Source organism: Primulina eburnea, chromosome 3 (genome assembly GCF_022965805.1).
Source record: "Primulina eburnea isolate SZY01 chromosome 3, ASM2296580v1, whole genome shotgun sequence".
NCBI classification, from domain to species: domain Eukaryota; kingdom Viridiplantae; phylum Streptophyta; class Magnoliopsida; order Lamiales; family Gesneriaceae; genus Primulina; species Primulina eburnea.
Window position 1 is genome coordinate 21,648,591 of NC_133103.1, and position 12,800 is coordinate 21,661,390.

General features: G+C 41.1%; 1 non-coding gene across 1 annotated transcript; it reads left to right on the forward strand.

Moving 5' to 3' along the window:
• The first annotated feature begins 9,909 nt into the window (after positions 1–9,909).
• LOC140828725 (small nucleolar RNA R71) lies at positions 9,910–10,015 on the forward strand. The gene has a single exon (XR_012117293.1). It is a non-coding gene; the product is annotated as a small nucleolar RNA R71 (small nucleolar RNA).
• The last annotated feature ends 2,785 nt before the right edge of the window (positions 10,016–12,800 follow it).

The following is a 12,800-nucleotide window of genomic DNA, read 5'->3' on the forward strand; positions in this document are numbered from 1 at the left end:
GAGCCCTAGCCCCCTAGGACTCTACCTGACCCTACTCGAGCCCTGGCCAAGTCCCCAAGTCCCTTGCACAGCCACCGAGTTCTTGACTTGAACAAAAAACACAAACTCACGTTTTGCTGCCCACGTGCGGTTCCAGCTTTATTTTTTTTTTTATTTGCAATGTTTTTGGTGTGTTTTAGGACTCTTTAAAACATGTAAAAACATCCCTCAAACATATCCTAATCATGACATCCCCTTTATATCATATTAAACGTGAGTTTGGATGCAATTACAAGCTTCAAAATTGACATATGCCACAAAAACGAAATTGTTTCATGATACACTAGTTTTTCATGCAAAATTCAATTAAATAAAATACTATGATGTGATAGATGTTTGAAAGAAAGAATATGGCGTGCCTTGGCGTTTTAAATGAACGATTATTCGTTGACGATTGCGAAGAACAGGGCAAGGACCTTGGCTTGAACTCTTCCTTGACTTTCTCAATTTCTCTTCTCAAAATATGGTATGTGTTGTAAGGCCCGAGATTTTATCGTGTTAATCTGAAATGATTTGGTGATAACTAATGTGATTATAGACGGAAAGAATTAGATCGGAAAAGACGAAAGAAAACACGAAATATGTGCGAGGACAGAACACCTCGCGCATATGCGCGACAAAGAGCCGTGCATATGCGCGACAGTGGCAAAAGACCTCGCGCATATGCGTGAGACGTGTGCGCGCATATGCGCGAGATGTGCAGAAGCTAAATGTGATGTCCAGAGAACCTCGTGCATATGCGCGGCGACGGTGCGCCCATATGCGCGAGCTGCCAAGAACACACACGCCGAGACATAAGGTCTCGCGCATATGTGCCGAGTAGTGTCGCGCATATGCGCGAGACGTGCTTTGCAAAGATGAAGCCACATGGCTTGGACATGCACGATATGTGTATATATATATATATATATATATATATATATATATATATATATATATATATATATATATATATATATGTGATCGAGCAAAACTTGCACAGTAAAATCCCCAATAAAAATATGATTTTGTATGCTCAAAATTAATTGCAAGTGCACGATGTCAAGTAATAATATAGTGTACAAGAGTACGAGTATCGTTCCACTGAAGACTGTGTTTAACAATTATTATTTTCAGTTATTTAACATTTAGCAACGAAAATTGAGTTGTGTGATTATTCCTACTATACTCAAATAAATATGCAATTAAAATGATTCAACAAGTAATGAATGAGAATTTAATCTAAAATGTTGAGTTAAAATTCAATGAGAAATGGATTTGTTGGGAATCTCGGTTCACCTACCCCCCGTTTATTAATTAATTCGTTCGATCGTGATCTACGCTTCCGACAAGATTTCCTAATCTATTGAACATACTCTCTCGAGCTATGCCAAACTAATTCTACTCAATGAAGTAATTAAATGTCTTTAATTATTTATCAAGAGCAAATCGCATTTCGATCTATGAAATCCCCTAGTTTTCGACCCTAAAGACTATGACTATCGGCACGTATCCAATTTCATATATCTATGTAAATTGTAGATCCGCGGATTATACTACTTGTTCCTATCACAAGTTATTCTCTCGGACTCACTCGCAATATAAAGACGTTGTTAAAGTTAGCTACGCTCTAACAACACGATAAAACAGTAGTAAAATCAAGAATAATGCACAATCGAAATATAAATTAATTCAAATCAAGGTTCGGGGTAGGATCCCCTTAAATCCCAACAAATATTAAAGTTTAGCTACTAAAGTTCATAATTGAAAATCAACAAAACAAAGTTCAAATGATAAAACTAAATAAGAAATACTAGAGTTGACGAAAAACACGAAGAACGATGCCCGGAAAGCTTCAAATCTTCAATCCAAGCGCAAAGTGCTCTCCAAACTTGCGGCGGCTCAAGAACAACCTCTGAATTCGTGCCTCTCCCCCTACCATATCTTTCCTCTTCAGAATTAAGGGAAGAAATCGTCCATTATTTTTTCCAAAAATACGAATGCGCCCGGGCGGATAACTCTCGCACATCTTGCCATTTTATTTTTCTTTGGCGCGCCCGGGCGGATGTAAGTTTCCGCCCGGGCGGGTGGTCTTCGCAAATTCATCTTCTTTCTATTCTTGGGTGCGCCCGGGCGGGCACATGTCTCTCGAATTTCCCGCTTTGATTTTCATTTTTTCACGAATCTCCTGCATTTTCGTCAACTAAACACATGAGCAACACGAAGATATAAATTACTCTAAAATAACACACAATGCATGCAGTCTAAATGATAAATGCAACACAATGCGACATAACATGGTACGAAAAACACGTAAAATCCACCTCTATCGACCCCCCAATACTAACCTTTTGCTCGCCCTCGAGCAAAACAGGTGACATGACAGAAGTGGAACGTGACACAAAGTAGCACGACAGTGAATTCCTAGCCATCAACTAGCCTCAGCGAAACTCAACATATTCCCTTGTCAATCAACACAAAAGCACAATTCTTCGCACTTCCCTTGGTCTAGACATTGTTTCAAATAATACCTGAACGTGTGTGTTGTTAGTCCTAGCATCACCAATGATAGAGGGATCCATCATCAACCATTGTCAGAGATTTAAATCAGCCTGTTAGTGTAAATATCACTCTCCAGTATGCCTTTGCACTCAGTATCCATCAGCAACGTTTTTTTTTTCCTCTCTGAATAAGAATACAGTAATGAAAGGACTATATTAGAACTTTTCATTTCAGATTCAAATCCAGGTGTTTTCATTTTTAGCCGGGAATAGGATTTCATTCCCTTATTCGGATCCTCAACACCTTACATCTCCAACTTTAGCCAGGAATAGAATTTCATTCCTTTATTTGGCTCCCCCACACCTTACATCTCCATCTTTTCTCTTCTTTTTTTTTCGATGCTGATAGATACTTTGATTCAAGAGAATGTCGTTAAGTTCAATTTACACTTTCAAACATCTTCGTTCCCCACTTTAGTTTTTAGTTTTTTTTGCCCCATCTTATCATGCGTGCTTCTAGTTCTAACATTTGTGCAAAGAGAGTTCAATTTTTTAAATGACACTGTATGTCTTTACCATAGTATGTGCTAAAGGTGTGCGAATACACGACAGACAGGGCATGTCTCATCATTTCCTAATCATCATCGGCTAACAATGTACTACTCCAAACACTGTCAGCTGACACACAAACTCATGCAAAACAACTAAAGCACAATACGACAAAGACGACACAACACCCATCCACCCCCCAATATAAAGTCTAGCATTGTCCCCAATGCAACAGACGATAGACTAAGGACAGATAGGCACAACAAAATGAATGGACTATGACCTAAACATGCAACAAAAATAGCAATAAACGAAAATAATAAACTGAACGAAACGAAATGCGATAAAGAAAAGAAGGGATAGAAGTGACTCCCCTCTCACTGATCCTCCTCCTCGTGCTCCTCCGGGGGGCGACGCCAGCGTCTGGCTCTGGTGCATCGGCGTAGTGAAAATGGAACGGCGGCGGGAACGCTAGCATGGGTGGTGGGAGAAGGGCTGGGTCGCCACCACTGTGACTCAACGATAGGCGAAGCATGGCATCAGTAGCCGTCTGGTACGTCTGACTCACGGCCTGCCACTGTAGCTGATGGTCTGCAAAGGCAACAAATTCGTCCATCCGGTCCTGCAGTAGGTGACGGCGAGGTCGCGGGGCCGGTGGTGGGGGCTGCTGTGGCACGGGATCAAAAGTGTAGCCGTCCCAGATGGAGCCAACCTGCGGTAAAGCCTTCCGCCGCACTGCTAATTTCTGTAACCAGCTGGCGTCATCGAGGGCCTTGGTCGGTGGTAGCCACTCATCGTCATCCTGAAAAATGACTCCAGCGCTCGCACATAGCTCTGTGATAATGTGGGGAAAGAACAATGCCACATTCGGATTATGAATGCTCAGCTGGATCTGCGAATGGATTATCCTGCCCACATTGAGTGGCAATTGAGTGATCAAAGCATAAAGCAGTAGCCCTCGCTCCCTCTGGACTTCGCTCGTGTGCCCGAATGGCATCAAACGTGTGGCCAGGAATGCATACCACAACGAAGCCGGGATCAGCAGATATTTTTCGGCAAAACAGGTGTGTGAGCCCGGTGTCTTCCACGGAGACCCCGGATAACATATGCGCTGCATCATCAGGTCCAAATCCGGTTCGGCCGCCCATGCCACATAAACTGAGTCGTCTACCGCCGGTGTCTCAAGCACCCTATTAAGCTCCGCTGAACTAAAATCAACCAAGCTCCCTCTCACAAAAGCCTTACCGTCACTCCTCTCAGCAGCATTGGCATAGAATTCCCTCACCACTAGCACCACCGCGGCTTGCGGTTGACGGCAAAATTTACCCCAACTTCTTTTCTCAATTTGATTGATGATATCTATATATTACTCAAATTGGAAACCTCGTTCGCGAAGCGGAGCTCTATGTATTTTCGCATGCTCATATCGTTCCCTAGCAGCAATATTCACAAATACTTGAGAGGTATGAGATGACGAAGACGAAGCACCGTGACTTACCCGAGCCTTTTTAGGTGCCATCGTTGTTGATTATTTGGGAAGAGTACAAGTAGCCCGGAGTAATAAGCGGGTCGCCGGAGAATGTTTTGCTGGAAATCGGTGGCGGCGGCCGGAATAAAGCAGTGGTGGCCGGAAAATTCAAATCTTGACTGGAAAAACACACTTCCTAATGTTTGGTGAAGATGGGGACCCAAGATTGTACCTGAAATTTGTGCAAGGCAAGAGATTTGAGCAAGATTTAGAGAGGAGGGGCGAAAATTTGAGGAGGGAGGAGTAGGGTTCGAATGGGGGAGAAAAGGAAAGGGCTGCAGACTTTTAAGTCTGCGCGATCCGCCCGGGCGGGAGTAAGTTTCCGCCCAGGCGGATACCTCTCGATTTTTTTTTGAAAAAGTGGCGCGCCCGGGCGGATGTGAATGTCCGCCCGGGCGGAAGCTCCACGGCAATTTTGTGTAAAATTTAGTCGAAAACGTACGCGCCCGAGCGGATGTAAATGTCCGCTCGGGCGGGAGCTTCACGGCAATTCCTCCTTTTTTTTTAAAACAACAGCAAAAGAAAATAAATAAATTGACACGAAAGAACAATTAAGTCAAATGCAAGATAAGGGAAAGAAAATAGTTCTCAATTTATAGTCGAGAGCTTGACTGTCAGTCCGTCTCAGTTCGGCATGTCTTGGAACCGGGTGATTCCAAGTTGTGGCTCAATTGTGCCACCCATGTAGTGCTTCAGGCGCTGGGCATTGACCGTAAATGTCCCATCCTTCCCATCTTTCAATTCTACCGCTCCCGATGGATAAACTTTCGAGATCACGAATAGACCGGACCATCGTGACTTCAATTTTCCGGTAAAAAGTCGCAACCGGGAGTTGTAGAGTAGGACACTTTCACCTTTTTGAATTCTCTCTCGATGATCTGCTTGTCATGGGCTTTCTTCGTCTTTTCCTTGTAGATTAGTGCGAGATCATATGCTAGATTTCTGAACTCCTCCAACTGATCTAGTTGAAGCAAACGTCGTTCAGCTGCATCAGTAAAGTTAAAGTTCAGTGCTTTTGTTGCCCAATATGCGCGATGCTCTAACTCTACAGGTAGATGACATGCTTTACCAAACAAAAGCCTATACGGTGTAGTGCCGATAGGTGTTTTAAAAGCAGTCCTATATGCCCACAGAGCATCATCTAATCTCACCGACCAATCATTCCTACTGACACCTACCACTTTCTCCAAAATTCGCTTTATCTCTCGGTTAGACACCTCCACTTGCCCACTCGTCTGGGGGTGATAGGGGCTAGAGATTTTATGTGTAACACCATATTTGCTCAAAAGTTTTTCAAATAGTTTGTTGCAAAAATGCGTGCCACCGTCACTAATGATTGCTCGTGGTGTTCCAAATCGGTAAAAAATGTTTTTCTTTAAAAATTTTAGGACCACCTGAGCATCATTAGTGGCATACGCTTCCGCCTCTACCCACTTAGACACATAATCCACAGCAACCAAGATGTATTTTTTCGTGAAAGAACTGGGAAACGGTCCCATGAAGTCTATTCCCCACACATCAAAAACCTCACATTCAATGATATTATTTAAAGGCATTTCATGACGGTTAGAGATGTTACCTGACCGCTGGCATTTATCACAATGTAGCACATAAGAACGAGCATCTTTGAAGAGAGTTGGCCAATAAAAGCCACATTCAAGTACCTTGGATGTCGTCCTTGTTGGTCCGAAATGACCATCTACCTCACGGTCATGGCAATGGTTGAGAATTTGATCAAACTCTTCCTCCGCAACACACCGTCTTATCATGGAATCTGCACAAATTTTAAACAAAAACGGTTCCTCCCAAAAATAGCATTTCACGTCAGAAAAGAATTTCTTTCATTGGTGAAACGATAGGTTTGGTGGAGGTGTGCCTGTGACAAGAAAGTTAGCGAAATTTGCATACCATGGACAATGTTTCATCTCAAACAGTTGCTCGTCAGGAAACCAATCATTAATAGCTTGATCTACACAGTCATTACTAACAAGCTCTAGTCTAAATAAATGATCCGCCACCACATTCTCAACACCTTTCTTATTTTTTATTTCCAAATTAAACTCTTGTAACAGTAAGATCCACCGAAGTAAGCGTGGCTTTGCATCTTTTTTAGCAAGCAAATATTTCAGTGCAGAGTGGTCTGTGTAAATAATGACTTTTGACAAAACAAGATATGCATGAAATTTATCAAGTGCAAACACTACTGCAAGTAACTCTTTTTCAGTGGTGGCATAATTTAATTGTGCTTCATCTAGAGTCTTACTTGCATAGTATATAGTGTGGAATACCTTGTCCCGTCTTTGGCCGAGGACAGCACCAACCGCAGCATCACTGGCATCGCACATGATCTCGAAGGGCAGATCCCAATCCGATGCCACCAAGACAGGAGCCGTCACCAAGTGCTCCTTTAAATCCTCGTATGCCTGCAAACAGTTAGAATTAAAATCAAAGGACATATCTTTCATAAGTAGAGAAGATAGAGGTTTGGCAACTTTAGAAAAATCTTTGATGAACCGCCGATAGAAACCGGCGTGGCCTAAAAAAACTTCTAACTCCCTTTACTGAGGCTGGTGGTGGTAGGTTCTTTATGACTTCAATTTTTGCCTTGTCCACCTCAATTCCTTGCTCCGAAACCTTGTGCCCTAAAACAATTCCCTCTTGTACCATGAAATGGCCCTTTTCCCAATTGAGCACCAAGTTCGTCTCCTCGCATCTTCTCAACACGGATCTCAAATTCTGCAAGCACTCATCAAACGTTGCACCAAAGATAGAAAAATCATCCATAAATATTTCAAGAAAGGTTTCAATCATATCATGGAATATAGCAGTCATACAGCACTGAAATGTAGCAGGTGCATTACAAAGACCAAAAGGCATTCGGCGAAAAGCAAACGTGCCATAAGGACAAGTGAAAGTGGTTTTCTCTTGGTCCTCAGGTGCAATTGTGATTTGATTATACCCCGAATACCCATCTAGAAAACAATAAAATTCATGCCCTGCTAATCTCTCCAACATTTGATCAATAAAGGGAAGAGGAAAATGGTCTTTACGGGTGGCATCATTCAACTTCCTATAGTCAATACACACTCTCCACCCCGTAATAGTTCTCGTGGGAATAAGTTCATTCTTTTCATTGGTGATCACCGTAATCCCACCTTTCTTAGGCACACATTGAACCGGACTTACCCAAGCACTATCGGAAATAGGGTAGATAATACTTGAATCGAGAAGCTTAATAGTTTCAGCTTTCACTACCTCATGCATCTTTGGATTTAGTCGTCTTTGAGGTTGCACGAGAGGTGAGTACTTTTCTTCCATCAAGATTTTATGCATGCATATCGATGGACTGATTTCCTTGATGTCTGCCACCTTCCTAGCGAATGCCCTTTTGTGCTCTTTGAGAACTTGCAACAATTTGTCCTCCATAGCATCTGTCAAAGCAGCAGAAATAATGACAGGCAACGTGTTATTCTCACCTAGGAATACGTACTTTAAGTGCGGAGGTAAGGGTTTGAGTTCAAGCGTCGGTGGCTCCTCGATGCTCGACTTTGGAGGGATCAAATCTTTGCGCTCTCCTAGATCTTCCAGTTTCATCCTCATCGGCCTTCTCCATGGATGGTTGTCATTGAAGTATGCTACTATTTCAGCTTTTTCTTCATCCATTGCCTCTTCTTTCAATTCAGTAGTGATAGTGGCCTCCAAAGGGTCCCTAAAAACATCCTGCACATAGTGAGACACAAGAGAGTCAAAAGCATCAATTCTAAAACAACTATCAGAATGCAGTGTGTGCTTAAGTGCATTAAAAACATCAAAAGTAATCTCTTCCTCGCCCACTCTCAATCTCAACTTCCCTTCTTGTACATCAATTAGTGCCTTGCCAGTTGCAAGGAACGGTCTCCCCAAGATTAGAGGCATCTCTGTATCCTCCTCCATTTCGAGAACCACGAAATCCGCAGGAAAAATGAATTTGTCCACTTTCACTAGCACATCCTCAATCACTCCGCGGGGGTACTTGACAGATCTGTCAGCCAGTTGCAAGGACATCCTCGTCGGCTTAGGCTCTCCCAACCCAAGTTTCCTAAACACAGACAATGGCATAAGATTAATACTTGCACCAAGATCACATAATGCCTTATGAAAAACAACATCACCAATCATGCAAGGAATAGAGAAACTCCCTGGGTCTTTTAGCTTCGGTGGGATTTTGTTTTGCACCAAAGCGGAGCAATTTTCAGTTAAGTTCATTGTCATGTGACCCTCCAACTTCCTCTTATTCGCTAAAATATCCTTCAAAAATTTAGCATAACTAGGCATTTGCATTAAAGCATCGGCGAAGGGAATATTGCTATGCAATTTTTTAAACACCTCGAGAAACTTACCGAATTGTGCATCTAGTTTTGCTTTTTTCAATGCAGCAGGAAAAGGAGGAGGTATAACAATTTTAGGTTGTGCAGTGGGTGCTGGTGTGGAGTTAGAAGACTTACCTTTTGATGTCTCAGTCGGTTCATCCGGTATTTGAATTTTTTCCTTTCCCTTCGACTCCAAAATTTCCCACTCGTCAACTCAATGGCCTTCACTTGCTCTTTTGGATTAGTCTCGGTATTACTTGGCAAGGTGCCCGGCTCTCTACTTGCTATCATCTTGGCCAACTGTCCAATTTGATTCTCGAGCCCTTTTATCGATGCATCTTGGTTTTGAAGTCTAGTTTCAGTGGATGAAATAAACTTAGACATCATTTGCTCCAAGTTGGACTTTTCTTCTCTAGGAGGATCGGATTTGTACATCGGTTGTTTCCCATATTGTTATCCTTCTTGCAGTCTATTCTGACTGTTTTGACCCCCCCATGAGAAGTTGGGATGTTACCTCCACCCAGGATTGTATGTGTTCGAATAAGGGTCATTCCTTGGGCGGTTTTGGACTCCCACTTGATTCACCGGCGCCTCATTTGGCACATAGAACGGGTTGTCATCTTGACAATCTTTCACATAGTGTTCCCCTCCACACTTTTCACAGAATATCTCTTGAAGACGCATCGCCGTGCCACCCACATTCAAGTTGTCTACTTTCCTGTTTAAAGCATCAAGTTGTGCAGTAATAGCAGAAAAATCAGTTACCTGGTGAACTCCTGCACTCCTTCGCTGGGTATTTCTTTCAGATTGAAGATGATAGCTGCTAGCAGCCATCTCCTCCAGTAACTCGTATCCTTCTTCCGTAGTCTTCCTCAACAGGTTTCCACATGCAGCAGCATCTATCATAGTACGGTTAGGAGTAAGCAAACCATAATAAAATGTTTGAATGACTAACCCAAGTGGTAATTCGTGATGTGGGCATCTGCGTAGTAGATCTTTGAAGCGTTCCCATGCCTCATATAAAGATTCCTGATCGAATTGAGCGAATGTTGTAATGTATGCCCGCAGCTTCATGGTCTTGGAGGGAGGGAAGTATTTGATGAGAAATGCTTTTGCCATGTCGTCCCATGTAGCGATCGAACCTACAGGCAAACAATTTAACCACGCTTTAGCTTTATCACGTAAGGAGAAAGGAAATAAACGCAACCTAACAGCATCATCAGAAACTCCATTGAATTTAAAAGTATCGCAAATTTCAAGAAAATCTGCGATGTGCGTGTTTGGATCATCTACTGCAGTTCCTCCGAATTGGACTGTGTTCTGAATCATCTGGATTATGGTTGGCTTGATTTCAAAGTGATTTTCCCGCACGATAGGCCTCACAATGCTAGGGCGTGCACCCTCCAAAGAAGGTTGGGCATATTCCAGCATTGGTATACGACGCGGTATCTCAACTTGTCTATTTTCACGCTGTTCCTATCCACGTTCTTGCTCGTGTCTTTCCATCAGTTCTTTAAGTCTTTGTTGTTGTCTTCGCCTTCGGAAAGTTCTTTCAATTTCAGGATCAAACTCAAGCTCCACGTCAAGTGACTTTGGCATGCACTGGAAGAAATATCTGTAATAAAATATGAAGTGTTATCTCAAGAGAAATAAAATAATGCTAAAGGAAATAACTAAAAATAAAATTGTAGATTAACAGTCCCCGGTAACGGCGCCAAAAACATGATCGAGCAAAACTTGCACAGTAAAATCCCCAATAAAAATATGATTTTGTATGCTCAAAATTAATCGCAAGTGCACGATGTCAAGTAATAATATAGTATACAAGCATACGAGTATCGTTCCACTGAAGACTGTGTTTAACAATTATTATTTTCAGTTATTTAACATTTAGCAACGAAAATTGAGTTGTGTGATTATTCCTACTATACTCAAATAAATATGCAATTAAAATGATTCAACAAGTAATGAATGAGAATTTAATCTAAAATGTTGAGTTAAAATTCAATGAGAAATGGATTTGTTGGGAATCTCGGTTCACCTACCCCTCGTTTATTAATTAATTCGTTCGATCGTGATCTACGCTTCCGACAAGATTTCCTAATCTATTGAACATACTCTCTCGAGCTATGCCAAACTAATTCTACTCAATGAAGTAATTAAATGTCTTTAATTATTTATCAAGAGCAAATCGCATTTCGATCTATGAAATCCCTAATTTTCGACCCTAAGGACTATGACTATCGGCACGTACCCAATTTCATATATCTATGTAAATTGTAGATCCGCGGATTATACTACTTGTTCCTATCACAAGTTATTCTCTCGAACTCACTCGCAATATAAAGACGTTGTTAAAATTAGCTACGCTCTAACAACACGATAAAACAGTAGTAAAATCAAGAATAATGCACAATCGAAATATAAATTAATTCAAATCAAGGTTCGGGGTAGGATCCCCTTAAATCCCAACAAATATTAAAGTTTAGCTACTAAAGTTCATAATTGAAAATCAACAAAACAAAGTTCAAATGATAAAACTAAATAAGAAATACTAGAGTTGACGAAAAACGCGAAGAACGACGCCCGAAAGCTTCAAATCTTCAATCCAAGCGCAAAATGTTCTCCAAACTTGTGGCGGCTCAAGAACAACCTCTGAATTCGTGCCTCTCCCCCTACCATATCTTCCCTCTTCAGAATTAAGGAAAGAAATCGTCCATTATTTTTTCCAAAAATACGAATGCGCCCGGGCGGATAACTCTCGCAGATCTTGCCTTTTTATTTTTCTTTGGCGCGCCCGGGCGGATGTAAGTTTCCTCCCGGGCGGGTGGTCTTCGCAAATTCATCTTCTTTCTGTTCTTAGGCGCGCCCGGGCGGGCACATGTCTCTCGAATTTCCCGCTTTGATTTTCATTTTTTCACGAATCTCCTGCATTTTCGTCAACTAAACACATGAGCAACACGAAGATATAAATTACTCTAAAATAACGCACAATGCATGCAGTCTAAATGATAAATGTAACACAATGCGACATAACATGGTACGAAAAACACGTAAAATCCACCTCTATCAATATGTGTATATATATAAATATATATATATAAATATATATATATATATATATATATATATATATATATATATATATATATATATAAAGTTTGTACGACATTTAGTTGGACGACAAGAAGGAAATCGAGAGAAGGCTTCAGAGAATTGCCAGAAATCCTTACGCCTTTTATTTTAGGAATTTGAAGTTTGTGCATGATCCGCCCATCAGAATTTCAATACGACTTCAGTGTTTTGTTTCTATCGACGAGAGCTTTAACTGGACGTAAGTTTTCTTACGTTTTGATAGGAATCGAAATTATGATATTTCCAGAATCGGATATGATTCATATATGTTGTTCTTACGATATCAGACATCGTATAATCTAAACCGGATTGAGAAACAGATACCCTATGAAATTGTTATGAATTTTCAGATTTGATTTGATTGTGATTAGATTGAATTGATATCAGATTTGTGTTGTTATCGATTATGAGGTGCTGGGATTGATTTCTGATTGATATTGTATTGCTGGGTATATTGATATTATTCAGACTTGGATCAGATGAGTTGTTGATTCGTATATACTGATATTGTATTGTTGGTATTGCGAAATTGTACAGATTTTAGATTATGATATGTTATTGTTAAGCTTACGGGTTGTACTGATATTGATTATAAGCCGTGTTATTATATCTGTGATGTGGAAATTGACGGGATTATTGAGATCGTATTGTTATGCCGTCGAAACATCAGTAGATTGATATTAATCAGATTCGTTATTGATTGAGATTGTATCGTTGTCT